The following is a 27,179-nucleotide window of genomic DNA, read 5'->3' on the forward strand; positions in this document are numbered from 1 at the left end:
GGAGGCAAGTTCCAGGCAGGGAAATTGGGGGACTGAAGGCCTCTGTCATACTGAAGGGAGATTGCCATAAAGATCATGGGGCAATGGTCAGGATGAAGCTGAGAGCAGCAGAAACCAAAGCATCAGGACCTCAGAGGCCAGGGCCACCAGCAGGATGACAGGGCCCTACTTACATTTAGTTACGATACCCCAGCTTTAGAATTTGACAGTGCTTTAGAGTTCAGATGTGGCTTCCCCAAGGTTCCAGGGCTGCCTAGTGCTAGCCGTGACGAGAACTTCTGATGTAAACAGTCTCCACTGTATCTCTTACATTTCACAATTGCATGCTTTCTGCAGGCCCTTGTGGTGCTCAATGTATTGGGAAGATTGAGGAGGTGTTGGATTTGGTGTTCTTTAGTGCCTTACAAAGCATAAGTATAGGCAAACAACTCCTAGAGTACAAGGCAACCACTTCTAATCCCCAAATCCAAAATTTGAAATATTCCAAAATCTGAAACTTCTTCAGGACTGACATAACACTGTAAGTAGAAAATTCCAAACCTGACCTTACGTGATAGGTTACATTCAAGACCCAGGCACACTAAAAATAATGTGTAAAGGGCCAGGGATTTAGCACATGCCCTGTAAGTACAAGGTCCCGAGTTCAATCCCCAGTACCAGAAAAAAAAATGCTGTGTAAAATTACCCTCAGGGTATGTGTCTAAAGTGCACACAAAACATCAATGAATTTTATGTTTGTTTATTTATTTATTTATTTTCCCATTAAGTTTATTGGTACATTTTCAGTATAAAATACAGTTACATTCATCATTGGGATCTTGTACCATTACATGAGACTCTTGGTCCTTATTTTTTTCCCCTTCCCCTGCCCTCCCTTCACCCCCTCCACCCTTCCCTATTTGCAAAGATTTTGTTTCCATTTTTTTCCTTTTCTCATATTTTTTCTTTTCCCTTTTTTCCTTTCCCCTACCCCTCCCACTTCCCCTGCACCTTTAGACGTTATCTTCCTGTTACACAATATCAATTATACATTTTTAAAATTACAATATCAAGATCTAGGAGACATTACCACAGATTTTACATAATTTAAAAGGATATAGAAAGCATATTACAAAAATCTTCTTTGAAATAAATTTGACAACTTCTAAGAAATACCTTGGAAGACAAATTAATGAAACTAACTCTGGAGGAAATATCAAATTTGAATAGCACCTATTAAAGAAAGTGTATTCCTAGCTTGAAAACCTAGCTATATGACAACAACAGGCTCATATACATTTTAACTGATAAATTATATCAAACAATTAAAGCAGAAAAAAGAAGGAACACTTCTCCCCTCATTTTAGGAACTCAACATTGTGCTAATCCTAAAGCTGGATAAAGATAATAGAAGAAAAAAGTATGAACATAGATAGAAATTTGTTTAACAAAACAAACTATTAGAAGTCAGATCTGGCAGGATGTAGAAAGTGGTTTTGTTATAGGGATGGCAGTGTTGGTTCAGCATTGGCAGATCCACCCCCAAAAGTCATCATTTTAACAGAGGAAAGGAAAAAGCCATATGATCCTGTCACTAGTTGGAGAAAAAGTATTGGACTAAATTCCACGGCTGTTCATGGTAAAAGCTATCAGGAGACTACAAGTAGAACAGAATCTTCTCAACAGATTAAAGAGATATGCTCCATACTTCCAGGGAGAATGCCTTATATGAATGGAGAAGATATAATGCTTTCTCCTTAAGGTGGCGAACAAGGGCAGATATGCTGACTCTTTATCTGTCCATTAAACTTTGAAACCTAGGCCCACCAAAATAGTCTGGCAATAAAATGACACAATTAGGATAGGATTGGCACGGCAGAAGCAAAATCTTTATATGTAGATGAAATGATCATCTACAGAGAAAATACTAAGAAATCTCTAGGAGCCCCTAGAACTTGTATTTGAATTTAGCAGGATTAGAAAACACAAGGTATAAATAAAAATTCAGGTCTGTGTATACTTGCTATAAATGAAGAATTGGATATTGAAATTTAAAAGTTATGTAGGAGTACAAAGGATCTAGAAAAGTTAAAAAAAAATCCCAGAACAAAACTATTTTTGGAAGACATTTAGTACCTAATTTTAAGACTTCCTGTAAAGCTACAGTAATCAAGGCAGTGTTGGTGTAAGGAAAGACATAGATCATTGGAATAAAACAGAGAATCTAGAAATAGAACCACACATATATGGTCCATTGGGTTTTGAAAGATTATTTAACATTAGAATTTTATAGAATATAAACTCAATTCAAGAGCTGAGGAAGAGATAGTGTTTTCAGCAAATGGCACTAGAACACCTGGTATCCGTATATAAAAAATTAACCTTAACCCTTTATTTCCATACATGAAAATGACTTGAAGGGGGTCTATGAACCTAAATATGAAAGCCTAAAAGTATAAAACTTTAAGAGGAAATTATAAGGGAAAATGTTTATGAATTCAGGGTAGCCAAGAACTACCTAGGATACAAAAGACATGATGTATAAAAGAAAAAAATTGATAAATGAGATTCCATCAAAATTTAGAACTTTAAATGAGATCATTAAAATGAAAAGCAGTCCTTAAACAGACCGTATTTACAATACATATAACCTATGACCAGAATATATAAAGAATTCTTAGAGCTCATTAATAGACAACCCAATTAAAAAGTAGACATAAGAAGATGAGAAATAGCCAGTACACCACAAGGAAAGGTGTGCAACTCTAGAATCAGAAAAATACTAATCAGTACAATAACAAGATTGAATTCTACACTCATTAGGGAGATGAAGTTAAAAGTTTTAAAAGCCTTGTCATGACTTTTTCTTTTTGTTGGATTCTCCCCCTTTGCGTTTAATTTGTCACGCCCAGTGGATTCATTCTGCTGGGTTTCCTGGAGTTGTGATCCTCATTGTCTTTTCCTAGGGTATTGTCTAAAATTTTTTGGAGTGCCGGTTTGGTATTCATGAAGTTCCTCAGGTGCTCTTTATCAAGAAAGTATCTTATTTCTCCATCAATTTTGAAAGATAGTTTTGCAGGGTACATCAATCTGGGTTGGAGGCTGTTTTCCTTTAGGGGTTGAAATACATCACTCCAAGTTCTTCTTGCCTTGAGGGTTTGCATTGAGAAGTCTGCTGTGATTCTGATGGGCTTTCCTTTGTATGTGATTTGTTTCTTTTCTCTCACTGCTTGTAGAATTTTGTTCTTCTGTTGGATTTCTGGAATCCTAACTATTATATGCCTATGTGTAGATTTTTTTTTTTGATCGAGGCTAGCTGGAGTCCTATATGCCTCACTTATCTGTATGTCAAGTTCTTTCCCCCTCCTTGGGACGTTTTCTGACATCACTTCTGTGAACAGTTTTTTTATGTCATCTGCACTCTCTCCTCTTTCTTCATTGACTCCAATCAGTCTTATATTATTCTTCTTTGCATTGTCTAGCAGCTACTGGATTGATTTCTTGTGTTCCCTTACAATTTTAAAGCAATTTTTCTTTTCCTGGTCACTAATTGTAATCTTTTCTTCTATATCTGATATTCTACCCTCACATTGGTTCATTCTGTTGCACAGACTTTCAATGGAGTTTTTAATCTCCTGGAAATCTGTTTGCATCTGCTTTATGGATTCCATTTGTTTTCTGTGTTGGGATTCCATCATGTTCCTCAGATCCTCTATTTTTTTTATCTGTGTCCTCTCTAGATTTATTAATCATGTCTTGCACCATGAGCAAAATCTTTGCTGTTATCTGAGTAATTATTTCTGATTTCATTTTTCCCAGATCCTCTTTTGTTGCCAGTTCAGAGAGTCCAGGTGGTTGAGTATCAGATTGTTCCACCTCGTTTCCCTTTGGGGTTGCTGTAGGTGATACAGAAGTCTGTTTTTGAGGCTTGTTTACGTGTCTTCTCGTTTCCACTGGGGCAGGGGGTGTGTGTGTGTGTGCTTCTGGTGCACGTGAGGCTCACCTTCTCTGCCCTAGGAGCTTGGGATGGCTGCAGGGGAGCTTCCTTCTGGGTGCTGGGACTGGCTCAGCTTCTCTGTGAATTTTATCTTTCGACTTGTGTCCCATCCTTAACATATCTCATTATGTAGATGCAAATACTCTAAAACAAAAAACCTAAGATATAAAACACTTCTGGTGTCAAGCATTTTGGATAAGGGATGCTCAATCTTTATTGCTGCTCGAAAGGCAGGATAAGTGCCCCATAGGGCTGTCTAAGTGCAGGGAATTTTTGTCAGCTGGATGTGTTCAGCTCTGGAGACATGGTCTCTGGTGATGGCTCCTCCATTCACTGACTTTGTAAGCTTCAAGATGATTTGCTCTGAACATTATCTCTTCATGTGTCAAGAAGAAATAGCTTTTCCTTGCTAACATCACACAGTTTGGGTATAAAGTAAACACAATAATTCAGATAATAATGGGTATAGGTGTAAGCAATAATGTAGAGCCCAGTGTGTCAGAGACCATCATTCCACACCATCTGTAGACTGGGCTGCCATCAAAAGGACTTAGGCCACATGAGCTGTGCTGGGAGGGATCATTCTTTTCTATGCCAAATACTATGCCATTGTATAGATATACCCTTTCATCTACTGACATATGTTTATGTTGTTTCCATATTCCAGCAAGAATAATGCTGCTATGAACATATGTATACACGTTTTTGTGTAGACATATTTTCAGTTCCCTTGGGCACAGAGCTAGCAGTGAAGCTGATAAGTTACTCTATATTTAGCATGTTAAGGAACTGCTAAACTGCTTTCCATCATTTTACATATCAGTCAGCAGTGTATGAAACCTTTCTTTACATGCTATGAACACTTATTATTGCCTGTCATTTTTATTTTAGACATCCCAATGATATATTTCTGTAATGACTAAAAATGTTGAGCATCTTTTCTCATGCTTACTTGACATTTGCAAATCTTGTTTGGAGACATGTCTATTTAAATCTTTGGCCAATTGTTAAACTGTCTTTTTATTTTTGAGCTGCAAAAACTCCTTATATAATCTGCATATAAGTCTCTCGTCATATATAAAATTTTAAAATGGCTTTCACCATTTGTTTATTTTTCATTGTCTTGATTGTGTACTTTGAAGCACAAAAGTTTAAATACTGATGAAGTTCAATTTACTTATTTTTTGGTCAGTTATCTTTTGTCCCTTTGATGACATATCTAGGAAGCCATGGTCTAACCCAAGGACACAAAGAATTATTCTTTTCACTTAAAAAAATGTATAGTTTAGTTCTTACAGATAGGTATATATGTTGAGTTGTTGTCTTAGCTACTTTTCTTGTTACTGAGACAAAATATCTGACACTCAAAGTTAAAGGAGGTAAGGTTTATTTGGCTCACAGTTTGTAACAGTTTCGGTTCATAATTGGCTGGCTCCAAGGCAGGGTAGCATACCAGAGGGGCATTGCTGGGAGAAACAGTTCATGGTAGGCAGAAGGTAGCAAGGCAGCAAGTGACAAGCAATGACCTATAAGTGACCCTCTTTCTTCCTTTTATATTTTATCCAGGCCACTCGCCCTTAGGTAGCACTCAAACTCAGGGTGGGGCATCTTTAATCCTACCCAGAACTATGTCAAGCCAATCAGTGGACTAATTTAGTAATCACACATCCTTTGGTCCTAGCATCACACATTTAATTCCAGCATCACACCCTCTAGATTCAGCCACCTCTGTAAAGCCCCACCTATGACTGCATGAAGCTTTGAGGGGACATCTAGACACAAGCCATAATAGTTGTGGTGTGGCACAGGGATCAGAATTTGTTGTTTTGTGCGTGGATGTCAGCCTTGTAGCATCATTTATGAAAAAGACTATTTTCCCCATTGAATAATTTTGACAATCTTACTGAAAATCAATTGACCATAAGTGTGAGTCTTTATTTCCAGATTTTTAATTATATTCCATTGCTTGATATTCATATATTTTTACGTCAAATGCCACACAAACATAATTACTGTAATTTTGCAGTAGGTTTTGCAATTGGGAGCTGTGACACTTTCAGTTTTGTTTTTCTTTTTCAAGAATGTTTGGCTGTTCTGAATCTCTTCCATTTCCCTATGAATTTTGGAATCAGCTTCTCAATTTCTGTAAAAAATTGCCTGCTAGTATTTTGATAGGGATCACACTGAATTTGTAAATCAAGTTAGGAAATACTGTCTCTTAACTATGTTAAGGGATTGGAGTGTCTCTTTATTTATTTAGATTTTGTATTTCTTTTAACTATGTTTTGCCATTATTACTGTATAAAATCTCGTATTTCTTCATCAAATTTATTTCTAGATATTTTATTCTTTTTGCTGATATTTGAAATTGGGTTTTCTTAATTTCATTTTTGGATTCATTATTAAAATCTACAAGTACAGTTTATTTTTGTATATTGATCATGTATCCTGCTATACTGCTGAAGTTGTTTACTGGTTCTAATACTTTTTTGATGGATTTCTGAGGTCTTTTCATATATAATATCAGGTCATTTGCAAATGATATAAAAATGTTTTACATCTTCCATTCCAATCTGGATATTTTTTTGTTTCATTTTCTTGGCATATTGTAATGGTTAGAGCCTCCAGGACAATACTGAATAGAGAGAGATAGATAACCTTAACTTGTTGATGTTAATAAGGTGAAAGAATTCAGTCTTTCTCTGTTAGTATGATGATAACTGTGGGTTTTCCTACATGCCCTTTATCAGACTGAAGAAATTCCTTCAATTTTTAGTTTGTTGAATGCTCTGTCATGAATGTGTACTGGATTTTGTTAAATGCTTTTGCTACATCTACAAAGATGATCATATTTTAAACTTTTATTCTATTTATATATTATTTTTTACTGATTAACTTTCAGACACTAAACCAACCTAACATTCCTGGGATAAATCACACCTGGTCATGATGAATTATCTGTTTTATATATTGATATTTTGGTTTTCTAGTGTTTTGATGAGGATTTTAACATCTTTATTCATGAGGGTTATTGATCTGTGGCTTTCATGTATTGGGAGGATTTTTTGGCTTTGATGCATATCACAGATTTGATAGAGTGAGATGGGAAATTGTTATTTCTTTTAGAACAGCTTTTGCAGAATTAGCATTAATTCTTTAAATTTTTGTAGAATTCACTAGTGAAGCCATCTGGGTCTGGGCATTTTTGCCATCACTGTTGTAAATTTAAAAGTCAGTCTCTTTGTTTTGGGTCTATTTATATTATCTATTTTTTCTTGAGTCCATTTCAGTAGATTGTGTATTTCTAGGAATTTTCCTATTTCATCAAAGTTACCTGATTTGTTGACATGTGGTTTTCATACATCCTCTTTCCTTCTTCATTTCTGTATGGTCAGTAATAAAATCTTCCCACTCACTTATTTCTCTTTCAGTAATTTGAGTCTTGTCCACTTTGTTATTAGTCAAATTATGTAAAGTTTATTCAACTTTACAGATCTTTTCAAAGAAGCAAATTATAGTATCATTGATTTATCCTATTGCTTTCTATTCTCTAGAACTTTTTTCTAGCTGTTCGCTTTGGCCCAGCTATCTTTCTTGGGTGACTTATCCTCCTCCATCAAGACTGCTTCTGAAGCCTACTCAGTCATCTGTACCAGGCCAACCTTACTCCACTGACTGCTTTCTTAATTTTCCCTTAGCTTGCTCTACTTTTCCCTATCAACATATCATTTTGAAAAATACCTTATCTTTGTCATGCTTGTTGCCAAACTCCTCTTGTAGAAGTCTGTAATTCTGATCTGCTGATTTTCCCTGTGGTACATCTGGAGTCTGAAAGCATGCTCATTTATTGACAGTCTCACATATGAGCAGCATATGTTCAACCCCAGAGCCTTGGCTCTGTACCATAAGTTGGTAGCAGGGCTTGGGATTGAACTCTCCTTTGTCTTTCTCTGAAGCCCAGGTTCTGAACACTAAGCCTCAAGTTACCACCTTAGACCTGGCACTGTCAGGTGTGCTTCACCCCAAGTGATGCATTGTCCCAAATTCATATTCATGTCCTCACCTTCAAGGTGATGACATGAGGAGGAGCTTCAGGGAGGTGACAAGGTACTGAGGACTTCACCCTTATATGGATTAGTGCCCTTGTGAAAAGAGGCCCCTGGAAATGCTCACCATTCCCTGATGTGCTGACACAATGAGAATATAGTCATTTGTCTGTGAGAAAGCTGCCCTTCACCAGACCCTCAATCTGCTGAAACCTTGATCTTGGAATTCTTGGCATCTAGAACTACGAGAAATAAATAACTGTAGTTTATAACCCAGGTAGTCTAAGGTATTTTGCTGTAGCTGTTCAAGTGGAATAAGTTAGTGGATTTACTTCCAGATGTCTCGGATTGGCCCTCCAGAAAGCTGCCATGGCTCTCTGCCTTTGCACATCCACACCCTTTCCCAGGGAGCAGTGCTTGGTGACAATGTTTCCAGGTATGTGGATGCATATACCTAGGGAAGCTCTGACTGTCATTTGTGGCCATTTCCCTCCCACAAGCAGCTAATGTAGAACTTTTTCTATAGAAGTGGATCTGCCAGAGGCAGAGGAAGTGTGTGTGTGTGTGTGTGTGTGCGCGCGCGCGCGCATGTGTGCACACTTGTGCATGTATACATACAAATACATAGTGGGTGTGTGGAGAGGAAGTGACTATGTACAAAGTCTTTGCAGTGGAAACTGGCGTGTATTTGAGGAATAGAACAAGACAACTGCGGAAGGGGTGGCCTGGACAGAGATAAGCCTTAGGTAGGGAGTGCTGCTTCTGTGAGCTCAGGGCAGGGAGTGCTGGACAGAGGTCACTCTCCTCCTCTGTTCCCCTGCCTTCTTGGGTTCCTCTGTCCTCAGTGGATCTGGATTACTTCCATGGTGAGCAAGTAGGTTGTGAATCACATTTACAGACCTCAGACCTGAAAAGCCATCCAGCCACATCCTTTCCCTGTATAGCAGACAATAGAAGCCCAGAAAGAATGAGTGGCTTCCCCAGAATCTCCCAGGAAGTTGGTGGCAGAACTGGACTCAACCCTGATTCTTAGCTCTTAGACATGAAATTCTTTCCACCAGTAGGAATTTTATTTTTCATTTCTTTGTCATGTCATTTTCTTCCTTTAGAAATATACTTTTTACTGAGCACGCGCACTTTCTACTCATTACCTCTTGTAGTGCTCTATGAATGAGGTAGGTATCCCAGTTGCACAGATTTGCAACAAGAAAGCCAAGGGTCCTCTGAAGGGGGAGGAGAGCACCTGGATCACAGAAGCAGCTCTGGAGCCTCAGCCAATGCGAAACCTGCTGTGATGCAGGCAGGTAGCTCCTTGCTTTCTCCTCAGCAGGGGCTGACTTTTGGGACATGGTTAGACTGGAGCATTCTCACGCTTGATCGGCCTAGTAGGAGGAAGGAGATCAGGAAAACACTAGACTAAGATCTAGGGAACTACCCTGGCCTTCACTCTGTTGTGTGACGCTGGACAAACCTGTTGCCCTTTCTGGATCTTGGTTAAAAGATTAACCTAGTAGTGTCTAAGGGCCCTAAAAAATCTCTGCCTCTAATCTCATCCACGGGAAGAAGAAACAAAGGCAATTTTGTCACATAACGCATGTAGGACAGCTCCTTTCCAGCATGGTTTCACATGCACTGATGAGGCAAGAAGTCAGCCATCAACCTTTTCTTCCCTGAACTTCAAAGATGTCATTTCAGGATATCGATGATGATGTTTTAATAAAGACAGTGGACCTAAAGGGAAGGAGGGAATTGAAAGCACGTATTTGGGGACTATTCTCAAGAGGCTTGCTTTGGTCCTTTGAATGGGGTTGGACGCTAATTAGATTTGATACCTTAGGCAAGTCCCTGTCTCTCTTTGGTCCTCCAACTGTAGTGTGAAGGTACTGGGCTAGGTCAGTGGTTCTCAAACTGATTTCTGGACCAGCATGGCAGCAACACTGGAGTACTGACTAGGCTTGCACATTTTCAGGCTTGCTTTGAAAATTTCAGCCCAGCAGCCTCAGGCTGTTTTAACCCCCCAAGCAAATGGAAAGTCTGAAAAATACAGGACTAGATGATTCTAAAGTCTCCCATGCCAAGTGCCTAGACCTATCAGGTAAAATCCAGCTGGTGTGGGATTCTCAGAGAGGGCTGGGAACTGAGGAGAGAGGGCCTTTCCTGGTTGCTCCCTCACATTTGCAAGTGTTAATGCCTCCTCCTTATCCCTGCTTCCTCCAGTGTCCTCTGATGACAGGAGCTTATTAAGATGGGAGATTTTCCACAGGCCTGTTCTAGAGGTCCTGGGGAGGCGTTTTAATTGCCCAACTTCACACTAAGGGTGTTAACATTTATTAAAGCCAGCGCCTCTGATTGCCTTTTAACAAGGCGGCAACTGTGCACAGGAGATAACACTGAACCCAGCCAGGTGGGGCCTCAGAGGTGGCTTAAAATAGTCAGGCCCCGGGAAAAGACAGGGGCACCCAGTGCAGTGGGCATGGTGACAGAGCAGGGGCTCTCTGCTCTCTGTGTGGCGGGTGGCTGAGCCAGTGGAAGGGTCAGCCTTGTGGGACCTGGGGTAATTTCACTGAAGTTGGGCATGGGTGTAGCAGAAGGGAAAATCTGGTACTGCCTTGCTCAAGAGCAGAACTGCTGCAGAGTTGTGGTAAAGAAATCCAAAGCTCTGAACCTGGGCCCCAGTCTCTTGGAGGACGGATTGGAATCTTACCACTTTCACAGTTTGGAGAGGAGAGCTGGCAGGTGTACAATAAATCACTGAGTGGTGGAGAATGGAAAACATACCCAAGCACCTGGTTTTAAACTCTATTTGCTGAACTGCCCTTTGCTCCAGGCCTTTGCTTTTTGTCCTCCTGTCCTGTCAGGTCCCTCAGCACATCTGTGATTTTGTTCCTTCCTTCCATTCACGAGGAGCAGTTCTGGCTTCATCTGGTGTATGTCACAGAGGTATGAAAAGACATTCGTAATGAGAAAAACAAAAGTAACACTATTGGGAAACACAGTGCTTCATTGCTTCGACTACATGAAGAACTCATTCCTCCCTACTGCCATGCTGTCCTTCTCTGGACTTCCAGATTTCCCATCCCAGTGAAAGGAAGTTGGCCCTTTCTCACCCAACATGGCAGCCTTCGTTTCATAGTGCAGATTCTCCGTATCGGGCTTCAGATTCAGCTTTCTTTCCCGTTAAGGTTTAGATGTCGTTTGTCCCCCATGGGCGATGTGTTGGGAGCTCGATCTGCAGTTTAGTGTGCTGAAAGGTGGTGTGGGTCCTAAAAGGGAGTAATCAGGTTCTTGAGGGCACTACCCTCAGAAGGGATTAATGTAGTTCTCATGAGACCCTGGTTAGTGCTCCCAGGAAAATCATTTTAAAAGTGAGCCTGATCCTGATTCTCTCTGGCTTCCTATCTCTGTTATCTCTCTTTTGCACAGGCTGCCACCATTGTGTTGCTGCCCTTCATGGTGACCTCACCAGAGCTCAGCAGAAGCCTGTGTCTTGCCCTTGAACCTCCAAGGCAAATAAACCTCTCTTTAAGGATACAGTTCCCAGCCTCAGATATTTCATTATAGTAACAGAAAACAGACTAATATATTTCCTTCCATTATTGTCATAACGTCAGGCCTTTGTTGTAGGCACCATATTGGTCTTTCTGCTTTGGTCTCTCCTCAAATCCTTCTTCCCTATGGACAAAGTGATCTTGCCAAATGTCCCTTTGAGCAGGTTATTCCCTCACTCAATGCCCCCTTTTTGGCATCAAGCCCAAGCTCCTTGGTTCAGGGGTCTGGGACCCTCTACAAGGCAAACTCACCTTTCCAGCCTTACTGTGTGCCCCTTACCTGCTCTGTTCTGCCAAAACAAACTCTTTCTGATTTCCTCAATACCTTTCATGATCAGCTCATGTTACACTTTCTCTCTACAGTAGTGAGAGCCTTCCCTGACCCCTAAGCAGAGTAAGTTATTCCATCTTCCCATGCCTCTAGAAGAACTTGAATCTTTCAAGATTTGCATAACTGTCTTCTCCAAAGCCTGTGAGTTCCTCCAGGGCCCAGAAAATATGGAGAATTCATTTTTTATGTATCCATGATATGTAGCAGGTACTGCCTAAGGACTTCTTTGGATTTTACTCTGCAAGGGTGTTGAAAGAATTCCTTTCACCTGTTCTCTCCACCTATCTTTGAGTGTTTTGATATTTTCCTGGTGGTTAATGCTAAAAGTATAACTAAGACTGCTATGCTGATGAAATGCAGGAAGCAGCTGTGCGGACAGGGGCTGGTTTGTATTGTGTCTCTTCTTAATTGCTGAGTGACCTTGGGCTGGTCGCTTGGCATCTCTGGAATTTAGTTTCTCTCCATATACATTGGACAACTGGACAGCAGTAGTAACTTTCCGTGTCTTGGTGCACAGTGATTGAGCCCCCGTGGCAAGTTCTACCTTCATGTCTCCCATGAATATTAATGAATATTAAATTGTTGAGCACTGTACAAAGCATAGGTTCCTTACCCAATTTGTCTTATGAAATTCTGCCAACAGCTCAAGGAAGTAGGTATCAGGACTTCCACTTCCGGGATGCTCAGACACATGTAAGGTACTTGTGTGAGGTCACACTGAACAGCCAAAATTTGAACCCAGGAATGGAAGATTCCAAATGTCTAATGGGCTGGCTGGCCTTCCCATCTAGGATGGAGGGGCCCTATCTCAGGGACTTAGCATTTGCTGTTTCATCTGCATAAACACTCTTCCATCTGCTCTTCATGGCTTTTATTCTTCATGGCCTACTTTAAACATCATCTCCCCCGAAAGATTTTCCTCATCCCCTATCCAAAAAATTTCCTTTCTTGCCCCAAGTTACACACTATCTCATCCTTCTCTTCCTTTCATAGTGTTTTGAACATTGGATATTTTCTTCACTTTAAAAAAATTTTAATTGTAGTATATAGTGTTTACATTTCTTGTGGGAAGTTGGTACGCATCTTAATTCCTTTTTTCATCTGGTTTCCCTTCCCACCCTCCCCCGTCCGCTTATCTCTTGATCCCCTTGCTTTTTTTCCTCTTTTGGTACACATTTGCAGTACATAATGTTTACATCCCTCTGAGGAGCTGGCACATGTACCTAACACATCCCAATTCCTTTTTATGTCCCCTGTCCCTCCACTACCTCCCCCATCTCCATGTCTTGGGCCCTTTCTCCTCTGAGAAAGATCTATCTCCTTACTTCTCATTGTCTACTTTTATTTTGATCTTTTACTTTGAGTTTCTTCTCTCTCATATGTAGGAGCCCTGAGGGTAGGGGCTTTGTGTTTGTGTTTGTGTATATGTGTGTGTGTGTGTGTGTGTGTGCGTGTTTCTGAAAACAACCAAATTATTGAAGCATGAAGAACAACTCTCAAATGATCTTCCTACTTTCAGACTGCGCAACACTCAAACTCATCCTACAACCTTCATCCTTTAAGACCCAAGTTTTCCCACCTCTATAATGAAGAAGAATAGGGGTCACAGAATGTTTTCTAAGTGGCCAGAGAATAAGTAATTTCAGGCACTCTATGGAGTCACACAGTCTTAGCTTCAGTGACTCAACTCTGCTGTTGTATCACAAAAGCCACAAACAATATGTTGTCAAAAAGGCAAGAGGGTGTGCCAATAAAACTTTATTCACAAAAGCAAGAGGCCAGCCTGTAGGGCATAGTTTACTGATCCCTGGACTAGAGAGCCTTATTGTTTGCACATTTAAATATCCTAAGGCACTTCTTTTGGCTTAGACTTTTTGGTCTTAATAATGAAAATTCCCTTTCTGCTATCTTGGATGTTTGGGATGCTCAAAGGGACAAACTATGTGAAAGGGAAAATAGATGCCTTAATGCTATGGCATCCCGATGGTTATAAACAATTATGGAATTTGGTGACTGCCTTTAGAAAGCATCTAGAAGTTTCTTTCTTCAAGCCTCCCTTTTCCCCTTCCCTGAAGACATCTCTAATCTCAACCCTCTCTGAACTTTCTGAAGCCCTCCACACTGTATTAGATAGTCCATCTCCTGCTCTGTTGCACAGTCTTGCTTACCCATAAATGTGTATATTCTTTCCCCACTGGATTATAATGGCATATAACAGAGAATGTAATGTTATATAACAGAGACTATAACAGATTACAATGTTATATAACAGAGAGTCTTATTTCTTCTTTTTTCCCCAAGTGGCATCTCAAACCTTTTTGCGCACAGAGAAGTACTGAGTAAACATTCAGTTTATATTCGAAGACCCCCGCCCTCTTTTTCCATTATACATCATCCAAGAGGATTAGATCACTGTGGGGCCGGAGCTGGAAGACCTCTCCCTTGGCTGACTTCATTCCCTGTGATGTGTGGGATCTGACACCTGTCTGTCTGTTGCCTACCAGGCACATACCCGTGGAATTTAGAATCAGGCAGAGTGGCTGTGGTGGTCGAATGAAAAACATTTGAGCCCTGCAGAAGCCAGAGAGGCCAGGCGACTGGTTGGGAGGTGGAAACAAGAGGGGATTTGGGCCCAGAATGTGGAATAAAAACATATTAGACTTAAGATTCTTCTTTGCTAGTAACTTGCTGAGGGATTTTAAGCAGGCCACGTAATAACAAGCTACTTCAATAAGTCATAAATCTGAGTGCTTTTTTTTTTTTATCTAAATGGAGATTTAGGAACATAATTTATGTGAAGGCACTGGTAAGGAATCAAGAATCACACTAAAATCATAATAATTATTAGTAACAAGCTGTCATCATCTCTCACCTCCTACCTGCCCTCTCTGCTCTGCGCTTGTCCGTTGAGTCTATCAGTTACTGTGTGTGAGTTAGATCTTAGACCTGGCCACTCCTCAGCTAAATCTTCAGTGGCTTCCATGACAACTTGAAGCCTGAGTCCTAACGGTGGCTGACAAGGTCCACATTACCTACCCACGTGGCCTTGGACCTCATCCCCTACCACTCTCCAAGGCAGCCACACCCTCCTCCCTGTCTATCATTTACCTTGTGATGCTCTTGTCTTATCTAAAACATTGTCTCTGGACATCTGCACAGCTCACTGTCTCACCCATTTCAGAGTTTGACTGAAAGGTCATCTTTCTCAGGGAGGGCTTCCCTGGCCATCCTTTAAAAACTTGCTTCTGGGCCGGGGATTTAGCTCAGTGGTTCCGCAGCCTGCCTTGCAAGCACAAGGACCCAAGTTTGACCCCCGGTACCAAAAAAAAAAAAAAAATAAATAAAATAAATAAATAAATAAATAAAAACTTGCTTCTCTTCTCTCTCTCTTGCCTTTTCTCTGCAACACTTACCGCCAGCTAGCATAATATTTATGTCACTTTTTCTGTCACAGTTCTATCAGTTCCTGCCCCAAATGAAAGTTTCAGGGCTGGGAGTTTTACTTATTTCCTGCCATATTCCCATTGTCCGCATGGTAAATGACATAAGGTGATGCTTAATACATATTTGTCAAGTGTATAAGAGGGGTGACAACTTCATTAGCTCAGTAAAGCTGCCTGCTGGGCACACAGAAACTGGGTAGCATTTAGCTTAATTCTTGGTTGCTATGAATTCAAATTGCTACAGTTTGATCCAATTGATGTTCACCTCTTTTTACAGGGTATTTATGGAGTCACCATGTAGAAATGTTAGGAGCCTGAGGCTGACAATCAGACCCAGACTTGCTCGCTGTGTGAGTTTCAGCAAATGATCTACCTCTCTGAATATTACTTTCTCAATTGTAAAATAACAGCTTCTACTTTGTAAGGTTGTTGTAAAGATTAAATGGTGCATTACTATTTATGTAATGTGTTCAAACAAATCCTTAACTCAGTAAATTGTTGGCTAATGGTATTTTTATGTCAGTAGTAATATAAAAATATTAGCATCTTCTAAGAGTGCACAAGAACAAGCATAACTTTAACAGCCATTCGTTTGAATGAATTTGCTCAGTTGTCCCAATTGGGTCTTTTGCCTTAAAATTTTATGCCATGTTTCTGTTATTATAACAGGTATGATATTTTTCTTTTCCCCCAGTTCTTTCCTGTAGGAACCAGCCTACAAGCTGAGCTCAAACTTGACCAAGGCATGACGAAGATGAAAAATAAAGAGAATCAAAAACAAGTTAAAATGTGGGGACCAGGAGGCTCAAGCCTCCCTTCTACATAGAGCCCCAACTGACTAACACACCTGGGCTTTATTCACTCAGGCACGGGCATGAGCCATTAGAGTTCCACAGGCCTCATCTTCTGTCTCCGTCCTCCACGGTCCTTCTCCGGGCGAACACCTCAACCTCAGGTGTTCTTACTTCCCCTGCAGCGTGTGAGCATGCTTGCATGCCCTCTCTTTGAGGAATCTCCCCTCTTTAGGTTCATTCTTCCCATCTGGCCTCCCATACCTTCCATTCTCTCTCTGTTTCCTCTACTTCAGGATGGTTATTCATCCCACACTGGTCACTTGCTGGCCATGCTTCCCGATCCTGTCACTATACCGCTGCAGGCCTCACTTTCCTCATCTAGGCAATGGGGCTGAAAATCCCTGCTCTGCTTACCTGGAGAGGTAACGAGGGGACACACTGAGAAGGTGGGTGTGAATGAGCTACAAGTGTCAGGCCTGCTCCTCATTTTTACCACCTTTTCCTAGTGATGGGTGTTTCGAATGCCCAGCCAAGCTTCCCTGTTCTCAGCGTCCTGGGGAATTAGAAGCAGCACGTGCACAGTAGAACAGCCTGCTTTTTTGTTTCTGATTTTGTGGGTTTGCGATAGATGCCTCCCTGAAGCTGATATTAAGTTCATCTTTGGAGAACTGTTTTAAAAAATGTCATATTGGAGTTGACTTTCAGCTCACCATAGTAGTTTAATTTTAATTATTGATGTGACTTGAACTTGTTAGTTTAGGTCTCTTGAAAGCAGGGATTTTTCAACATTGAAGCCACTAATACTATTTATCTGGAGGTTTCCTGTATCAGCATACTATAATCCCATCATTACTGTTCTCTGGAGAAATCAACTGTGTCTTTGGTGCTGAACTGGAAAATTTATCAGCCAGGAAAGAGAATGCAGGTCCCAAGGTGGAAATTAGGGCAAGGGGCCAGACTGCTCTCTTTCTTCCGGTCCCCTTTGTCTGCAGGTCGGGTTCTGCAGTGTTGAGGAATCAGGCCTCTGTCTCCCTAGAGGGACAAAACACTTCTTGAAGATCTGCCACTTCAGGGTTGGCAGGTGGGTTTCTTTTCCTGTGCCCACGGACAAGTGGTATTTGTTTGAAGCAAGTTCTTGAAGATTTTGTATCCATGTCCCTTTATTTAGCAATTTATTTTGTATGTACCATGCCCTTGTTCTGAGCCCTTAATTTGAATGCACTTATTCCTGCTAGTGATGCAACAAAGCACTATAAATAATCCCTTCTCTGCAGATGAGAAAAGTGAACTAACCCATCCCAGATCACCCAGCTTGTAAGAGCTGCGGCTGAGATTCAAACCAGGCACTTGATTCCCTTATGCTCTAGTGGTTTTGTGAAGCACGTGGCTGGAGTCTGATGAATGGTAAAACTTGATGAACCTGGCTTGGCTGTTGCTGCTGTCATTACTATCATTTGAGGTTTCCATAGACAACTGTGCATTTGCAGCACAAGATATATTTGAGTAGAATAAATACTCTCTTCCTGTCTGGCTGCCTTCCTCCCCTCCTTTGGTCCCAGATGAATGTTCCTTTCAAGAGGGGCTTTCAAGAGCAGCCATCTTTCTGGTCCAAAATAGGTTCCTCCATCACCATCGCTCATCGTGTCCTTGCTCTCCCCTTCCCACACCCACCTCAGTTTGTAGTGTAGATATGTACTTTGTTTAATGCCTCTCCTTTCCACTTGTTAGATGAAGAGGCTGGTTGGTCACTTTCCTTGGACGTCCAGGACAGTGGTTTTCAAACTGTGGGTCAAGACCTATGGGCGGGTCTCAAAATCAATTGTGTGGTTCTTGACAGCATTTCAAAACATGAAAATGAAAAGCAAGTACTTAACAGATGGAAATTATAAATCTTATTTTGTGAAACTTTTACTTAACATACAGTCATATATGGACGGTCCATGTCCGCTAGGTTGGTGTGACAGGTGTCCCTCTGCATCACAGCCAGAGATTTCAAAGGTCTTGATCTAAGGTGTATTCCCTCGGGAGATGGGCAGTCAGACCGGGTGACTTTTGAAGGTCTCTTTTTGATGAGGATTTATGGGTCGAGCGAGGGCATTTGTAGCCTAGGGCTAAGTTTTCTTCATCAGATGCATTATATTATTCAATGCTATTTGACTGTGCCTGCCTGCTTTGGAGGCGATCTCTCGCTCTTGTTCAATTAAGCTCATGCTTTCTTTTCAGCCAGCTAAATGAAGCCTTTGATCACAATTGAGAATTCACTGTTTCCGTTGGTATTACAGCTCTAAATGTGCCCGTTTCTAACAGCCGCTGATTCTAATTGAAATGGAAGGGCTGTGGGATTTTTTTCTTTGGGGCCTAATTGTGTTTTTCTCCTTATGTATTGCCAACTGCTGGTCTCTTTTTAAGAGAAAAAGGGGGCAGGGTTAGAGAACAATGTGACAGAGCTTTTTTGGGCTGAGGTAAGTAGGAGGTTACAGCCTTTAAGATTTAATGTCTCCAAGACAGCGATTGAAACAAAATGAATCAGATTTTCTTTTCTTCCTATATGGCCTCTGTGTCTTAATAGAGTAAGGAAATTTCTGGGTACTCCGAGGTGCCGTCATTCACCTGGTTCCTACAATCTTGGCGCTCAAAATGTGGCCATAGACCAGCACATCAGCATCGTCTTACAGCATTGTGAGAAGAGCAGTATCTCAGGCCTTATCCCAGGTCTCCTGCATTTCAAAATGTTGTCTCGCAAGTTTGTGGCTGACTTGTGAACCCATTTCATCGACCCACGCAAACTGATTTTAGTTTCAGTCTGTGCTCTGAAGGCACAGACCTTCCTTCAGCACTTAGTAGCTTTGTGACCGTGGGGAAATCTCTTCATTTTAGGGCCTCAGTTTCCTAATCTATAAAATGGGATCAGAATAGTATTTGTTCATTGAATTGCTGAGAATATGAAAGGAGACATTGCTGGTGGAGAAGTTAACACAGAGACTGGCTCAAGGTGTTTTGTTGCAATTGTTTGTGCCTCTGCTGCTGCTGCTGCTCATTTTGCCCCCCGTAGCCGCCTTGAAATCTGATGTGTGCACATCTTCCCTGGCCTAGTCCTTAGTATTACCAACCACAAGTCACATGCCAACGGATGTCTCTTTCAGAAGCAAGACTGTTGGATCAAAGTCTGATTTTCTTACAAGCAAGCTCAGAGGCCTGGAGATGTCCTATTTTTATAATTGCTTTTTCGCTCAAATGAATTATTCCAAAGAAAAGAGGGAAAATGCTTCCCTTCACCTGAAAAGATTCATTTTCCAATAAATGCAATTCCCAAACACTGGAATACGGAAGTTTCAGCCTTTCTGAAGTAGTGACCTCATCATCCCTGCCCCAGTAGGTCTTGCCTTCTGCCTGGCTGTACCTCCCCTGCCCCAGTTAGGCATGGACTACATTTCAGTAGCCTAGTTTAGTCCCAGCCTCTCAAGCAGATCGAGAGAAGTGTTTTCAATTAGCAAATCTCATTGCTGAGGGCACTAAGAGACAGTTTGCTGGTGCCGAGAAACTAATTGGATGTACATCATGTATTTACTGGGGGAGGAAGCTCCTCACCGTGGCTTTAGTGCTTCTCCTGCACTGGCCTGGACCCACTCCCAGCCATGAGATCATCCTTTAAGGACACTCAGTTCAGCGTCTATTAGGGTGTGTAAGTCCCCTCTGCTGTAGCTCTGTGGGTGGCTGTGCAACTCCTTCTGCACACAGTACGGGACTGGCTCACTTACAAGGCAGCTCATTTCTTGGTTGGATGACCATGCCATTAGAAATTTAGAACTTCCTTTTTTATGCGGAATACAACTTTGAGGGGCTGATCATTCCTTCGGTCCTATTTTCTTTAACACTTGTCCATGTCCTCAGTTTCTCTCTTTCCACCCTTCCCTTCCCTGCTCCCACACAAGCGTTAAATCATGGATAGGAGAGTGACAGTGGTGAATTTGTCGGTTCTTTCACTTATTCACTCGTCATGCAACAAACGGTTATAGTCTGCTGTTTGTCAGACATTCTTCAAACCACGGGGAATAGAGTGACCAAACAGGTTCCTGCTTGCATAGAATCTTTTTTAGTGGAACACACAGATGGCAAACACACCAGTAAGGTAATTGCAGGTAACACGTACTGAGGGAGAAAATAACAAGAAGAATGATCATGAGGATGCTGAGTATATGCCCATGTATCTGGTGTGTGTGTGTGTGAGTAACAGAAAGACTGGAACTGATTTTTTTTTTTTAGGGATAGTGTTCTGGGATTTCTTCTTGGGGAGGTAATATTTGACCCTAAACCTAAGTTGAAGTCAGTGCATTAGACACATTTTGCTCATTGTGACAAAATACTTAAAAGGAAGAAAAGGCTTCTTTTGATCAGGAGGGCGTTATCAATTTCCATGTGTTTATGGAGTTCTTGTGATTTCTTTTGCTATTGATCTCCAATTTCATTGTGGTGTGGTCTGACAATATGCAGGGTATCACTTCAATTCTTTTGCATTTACTTAACCATGCTCTATTAGCTAGCATGTGGTCTATTTTGGACAATGACCTGTGTGTAGCTGAGAAGAATTTGTATTTTGATTTTGTGGGGTAGAACACTCTGCAGACATCTATTAAGTCTATTTGTTCAAATGTTTGCTTCAGTTCTAGTATTTTGTTGTTGATTTTTTTTGTCTAGTTAATCTATTTATGACAGTGGGGTATTGAGGTCCCCCACTACTATTGTATTAGTGCTTGTATGATTTTTCATGTCCATTAGTATTTGTTTTATATGGTTGGGTGCACTAGTATTTGCTGCATAGATATTCATGATTGTCATCTCTTCCTCTTGGATTGTTTCCTTTACAAGGATGTAGTTGGGGCTGAGGAATTAGCTCAGTGGTTCCACCGTCTGTCTCACAAGCTGAAGGACCCAAGTTCAATCCCCAGTACCAAAAAAAATGCATAGAAGGATGTAGTGACCTTCTTTGTCTCTCTTACTTACTTTTGGTTTGAAATCCACTTTGTCTGCAAATAGGATAGCTATCCCTGCTTTCTTCCGGGTCCCTGTTGCATGGAATATTGTTTTCCATCCTTTAACTTTCAGTCTTTGAATTTCTTTTTCAATTAAATGTATTTCTTATAAGCAGCATATTGTTGAATCTTGCTCCTTGATCCATTCTGCCAGCCTGTTTCTTTTGATTGGTGAATTGAAACCATTTACATTGATGGTTATAACTGATATGTATTGATTTATCATTGACACGATATTTTCCTATTGTTGGCACCCCCCTTCCATTTCATTTCTTGCCTTGCCTGATGGTTTCATTCTCTTGGGGTTCATGGAGTTGTAATCCTCCTTATCTTTTTCTAGGATATTTTTTAGACTTTTTTGAAGTGTTAGTTTGGTATTCATGTAGTCCCTCAGGTGTTCTTTGTCATGAAAGTATTTTATTTCTCCATTGGTTTTGAAAGATAGTTTTGCAGGATACATTAATCTGGTTGGAGGTTGTTTGCTTTTAGGGCTTGAAATACCTCACTCCAGGCTCTTCTTTTTTTATTTTTTATTCTTTAAATTTCTTATTTTTATTAGTACATGTTTGTGGCATGTAATGAGTACATTCATTGTGGGGAGTTGGTATGATAAACACATTTTAACTCTTTTTATCATCTTTGTCTCCTCTCCATTCCTTCTCCCTCCCTTAATCTCTTAATCCCTTTCCCTTTTAAAAAAATTCTGTTTTATTTGTACATTTTAGGTATACAATATAATGACATTCATCATTGGAAATTTGCACTTTTACATAATGTACCTTGGTTCTTATTTATTCCCCCTTCCCCTGCCCTCCCTTCAATGCCTCCATCCCTCCCTATTTACAAAGACTTTGTTTCCATTTTTTCATTTTCTCATATTAATTCCATTCTCTTCCTTATTTTCCCCTAACCCTCCCCCTTCCCCTTTGCCCCTTTAATTCCTTTTTAAAAATTTATGTATTAATTGGTACATTTTAGGAATACAATAAGCTACATTTATCATTAGGTGTTTGCACCTGAACATTATGTATCTTAGTTCTTATTTTCTTCCCCATTACTTATGTGCCCTTCACCCCCACCACGCTTCCCTATTTACATAGACTTTGTTTCCATTTTTTTTTCTTTCTCATCATTTTTCTTTTCCTTTCTTCCTTTTCCCCTTCCCCTCCTACCACTTCTCCACCTTTGGACCTTTTCCTATTTCAAATGATCAATTATTTGTTTTAATCATTTTCATCCTTATTTACACTTTCAGTTTCTCACAGGAGAAACTATTTGGTATTTACATCTGTGTCCTATTTATTTCACTTGAGAGTATGGCCTCAATACACATCCATTTAACTATAAATGACTCTAGTTTCTCATTCTTTATCGCTGAGTAGTACTCCATTTTATAAAAAAAACCACATCTTCTTTATCCAGTTTCCAGTTGATGGGCACTTGGGCTGTTTCCAAACCTTAGCTATTACAAACTGTGCCGCTATAAACATAGATGCACATATATCACTGTGGTATGATTCTTTTAATTCTTTCGGGAAGACACCCAGTAGGGGAATAGCTAGGTCAAATGGGACCTCTAGTCCTGGTTCTTTGAGGTATCTCTGTACTGATTTCCACAGTGGTTTCACCAGTCTCCACTCCCACCAGCAGTGGAGCAGGGTTCCTCTTTCCCCACAGCCCCGCCAGCATTTGTTATTGGTTGATTTCATGATAGCAGCCATTCTTTCTGGGGTGAGGTAGAATCTCAGGGTTGTTTTCATCTGCATCTCTCGAATGATGAGTGATGTTGAACATTTTTTCATATATTTATTTGCTATTTCTACTTCTTTGAGAAATGTCTGTTCATTTCAGACTCCCATTTTTGGATTGGGTCTTTAAATTTGGGAGGTCTGATCTTTTTAAGTTCTTTATAGATTCTAGATAGTAAACCTTTGTCTGAGGGACAGCAGGTGAAAATTTTTTCCCACATTGTGGGTTGTCTCTTCACACTGCTGGTGGTTTCTCTTGCTGTGCAGAAGGTTTTTAGTAAGAAGAGATGTCACTTGTTGATTGTTTGTGCTAGTGCACAGGCAACTGAGGTTTTGTTAATAAAAATCTTTTCCAACACCAATGTCTTCAAGAGTTCTTCCTAAACTCTCTTCCAGCCGGTTTTGTGTTTCTGTTTTAATATTTAGATCTTTAATCCATTTCAATTTTAGTTTCATGCATGGTGAGAGATACAGGTTTAGTTTTAGTCTCTGGCAAGTTGAAACCCAATTTTTCCAGCACCATTTATTAAAGATGCTATCTTTCCTCCAGTGAGGGTGTTTGGCTCCTTTGTTGAAGATGAGGTGGCTGAGTGTATTTGGAGTTGTTTCTGCATCTTCTAATCTGTTCCACTGGTCCTCAAGCCTGTTTCTTTGCCAGTACCATGCTGTTTTTATCACAGTAGCTTTGTAGTATAGTTTCAAGTTGGGGATTGTGATACTCTACTCCCTGCCATGTCTCTGTTACCTAGAATTGCTTTTGCTCTTCTGGGTCTCTTCTTGTTCCAAATGAATTTTTGGATCGTTTTCTCAAGGTCTGTGAAGTATGCTGCTGGGATTTCAGTTGGAATTGCATTGAATCTATACAGCAATTTTGGAAGTATGGCCATTTTCACAATGTTGATCCTTCCTACCCAGGAGCAAGGGATGTCTTTCCATTTTCTGATATCGTCTTCAATCTCTCTTTTCAGAGTGCTATAGTTTTCAGAGAAGAGGTCTTTGATTTCTCTTGTTAGGTTGATTCCTAGGTGTTTCAGTGTTTTGGATGCTATTGTGGAAGGAATTATTTGCCCTATTTCTGTCTCAGTGAGTGTGTTGTTCATGTAAAGCTATTGATTTTTGTGTGTTGACCTTGTATCCAGCTACTGGACTGAATTTTGTTATTAAGTCTAGAAAACTTTTGGTGGAGTTCTTTGGGGTCTTCTATAGACTATCACGTCATCTGCAAATAATGACAGTTTTTCTTCCTTTCCTATCTTTATTCCTTTTATTTCTTTCTCTTGTCTAATTGCCATGGATAATGTTTCCATAACTATATTGAACAGGAGTGGTGACAGTGGACATCCTTGTCTTGTTCCTGATTTTAGTGTGAAGGATTTCAGTTTTTGACCATTTAGTATGATACTGGCTGTTAGTTTTTCATAGATGGCTTTTATCAGATTGAGGTAGAGACCATCTACTGCAATTTTTTGTAGGGTTTTTATCATAAATGCTTGTTGGATTTTGTCAAATGCTTTTTCTGCATCTATTGAGATGATCATATGGTTTTTGTCCTTGGCTCTATTGATATAGTGTATTACATTGATTGATTTGCATATGTTGAACCATCCATGCCTCCCTGGGATGAATCCCACTTGGTCAGGGTGTATGATCTTCTTGATGATCTTCTGCATTCTGTTTGCCAGTATCTTATTAAGGATTTTTGCATCTATGTTCATTAGTGAGATTGGCCTATAGTTCTCTTTTTTCAATTGGGCCTTTCTGCGCTTTGGGGATCAAGGTGATGCTTGCTTCCAGGAATGAATTCAGGAGTACTGCTCCCCTGTCAATTTCATTGAAGAGTTTAAACAGTGGTGGCAGTAGTTCCTCTCTAAATGTCTTGTAGAATTCAGCAGTGAAGCCATGAGGACCCGTGTTTTCTTAGTTGATAAGTTTTTAATTAAGTTTTCATTTTCATTGATTGATATTGGGTTGTTTAGAATTTTTAGGTCTTCTTCATTCAAGTTTGGTAATTCATATGTATCTAGGAATCTGTCAATTTCTTCTTTGTTTTCCATCTTATTGGTGTATAGTTTTTGAAGTAGATATTGATGATTCTCTGGATTTCTGCTTTGTCCATTGTAATTTCCTTTTCATTCTTAATTGCATGGATTTGAGCCATTTCTTTCCTTTTTCTGATAAGGTTGGCTAAGGGGTGGCCAATTTTGTTTATTTGTTTTTTTTTTTTTTTGGTACAGGGGATTGAATTCTGACCCTTGCACTTGTGAGGCAGGCACTGGAATCACTGAGCTAAATCCCTGGCCCCAATTTTGTTGATTCTTTCCAAGAACCAACTCTTGGCTTCATTGATTTTTTTGTGTCATTCTCTTAGTCCATTGCATTGATTTCTGCTGTGATCTTTATAATTTCCTCTCTTATATGAGCTTTGGGTTTGTCATGCTCTTCTTTTTCTAGAAGCTTAAGGTTTAGCATCAGCTAATTTAATTGGGCTTGCTATGTTTTCCTAATATGTGTATTCACTGCTATGAATTTCCCTTGTAAGACTGCTTTCATTGTGTCCCATAGATTCTGATATGTTGTATTGTCATTGTCATTTAATTGAAGGAACTGTCTGATTTCTTATTGAATTTTGTCTGTGACCCATTGGTTATTCAGAAGTGTGTTGTTCAATTTCCACGTGTTTATAAAATTTTTGTGGTTTCTTTTGCTATTGATCTCCAATTTCATCACACTATGGTCTTATAATATACAGGGAATAACTTCAATTCCTTTGCACTTACCTAAATATATTCTATTAGCGAGTATGTGGTCTGGTTTGGAGAATGACCTGTGTGCAGCTAAAGAGAATGTGTATTCTGATTTTCTGGAGTAGAGCACCGTAAACATCTGTTACATTTATTTCTTCAAGAGTTTGATTGAGTTCTAGTATTTTGTTGCTTGATTTTGTCTAGTTGATCTATTTGTGACAGTGAGGTATTGAGATCCCTCGCTACTATTGTATTAGTGCTTATTTGATTTTTCATGTCTGTTAGTGTTTGTTTTATATAGTTGGGCACACTAGTGTTTGGTGCATATATATTTATGATTGTTACCTCTTCCTCTGGAATTGTTCCCTTTACAAGGATTTAGTGTACTTCTTTGTCTCTCTTAATCACTGTTGGTTTGAAATCCACTTGATCTGCAAAGAGGATAGCTACTCTTACTTTTTTGGGGGTTCCTGTCACATAAGTATTGTTTTCCACCCTTTAGCTTTCCGTCTATGAGTTTCTTTTTGAATTAAGTGTGTTTCTTGTATGCAGCATATTGTTGGATCTTGCTTCTTGTCCCATTCTGACAGTTTGTTTCTTTTGACTGGTGAGTTGAGACCATTAACACTGATGGTTATAACTGATACTTATTGACTTATAGTCATGACTTTTTCTTTTTGTTGGATTCCCCTCCTTTGCTTTTAATTTCTTGTTGTGCCCAGTGGATTCATTTCACTGGGGTTCCTGGGGTTGTGATCCTCATTGTCTTTTCCTAGGATTTTATTTACAATTTTGTGGAGTGCTGGTTTGGTATTCATGAAGTTCCTCAGGTGCTCTTTGTCATGAAAGTATCTTATTTCTCCATCCATTGTGAAAGATAGTTTTGCAGGGTACATCAATCTGGGTTGGAGGCTGTTTTCCTTTAGGGCTTGCAATAGTTCACTCCAAGCTTTTCTTGCCTTGAGTGTTTGCATTGAGAAGTCTGCTGTGAGTCTGATGGGGTTTCCTTGTATGTGATTTGTTTCTTTTCTCTAACTGCTTGTAGAACTTTGTTCTTCTGTTGGGTTTCTGGAATCTTATTATATGCCTATGTGTAAATATTTTTGATCAAGACTAGTTGGAGTCCTATATGCCTCACTTATCTGTATATCAATTTCTTTTCCTCTCCTTGTGAAGTTTTCTGCCATCACTTCTGTGAACAGTATTTTTAAAATTTCATTTGCACTCTCTCCTGTTTCTTCATTGGCTCTGATCAGTCTTATGTTATTCTTTGAATTATCGAGCAGCTGCTGGATTGATTTCTTATGGTCCGTTACAATTTTAAAGCAATTTTTCTTTTTGTGGTCACTAATTGCAATCTTATCTTCTATATCTGAAATTCTGTCCTTACATTGGCTCATTCTGCTGTGTAGACTTTCAATGGAGTTTTTAATCTCCTGGAAATCTGTTTGCATATGTTTTATGAATTCCATTTGTTTCCTATGTTGGGATTCCATCATATTCCTCAGCTCCTCTCTTT

The sequence above is a fragment of the Heterocephalus glaber genome, unplaced genomic scaffold (assembly GCF_053883595.1).
Source record: "Heterocephalus glaber isolate CG9 unplaced genomic scaffold, H.glaber_assembly_v1.0 deba00001606, whole genome shotgun sequence".
Lineage (NCBI taxonomy): Eukaryota > Metazoa > Chordata > Mammalia > Rodentia > Bathyergidae > Heterocephalus > Heterocephalus glaber.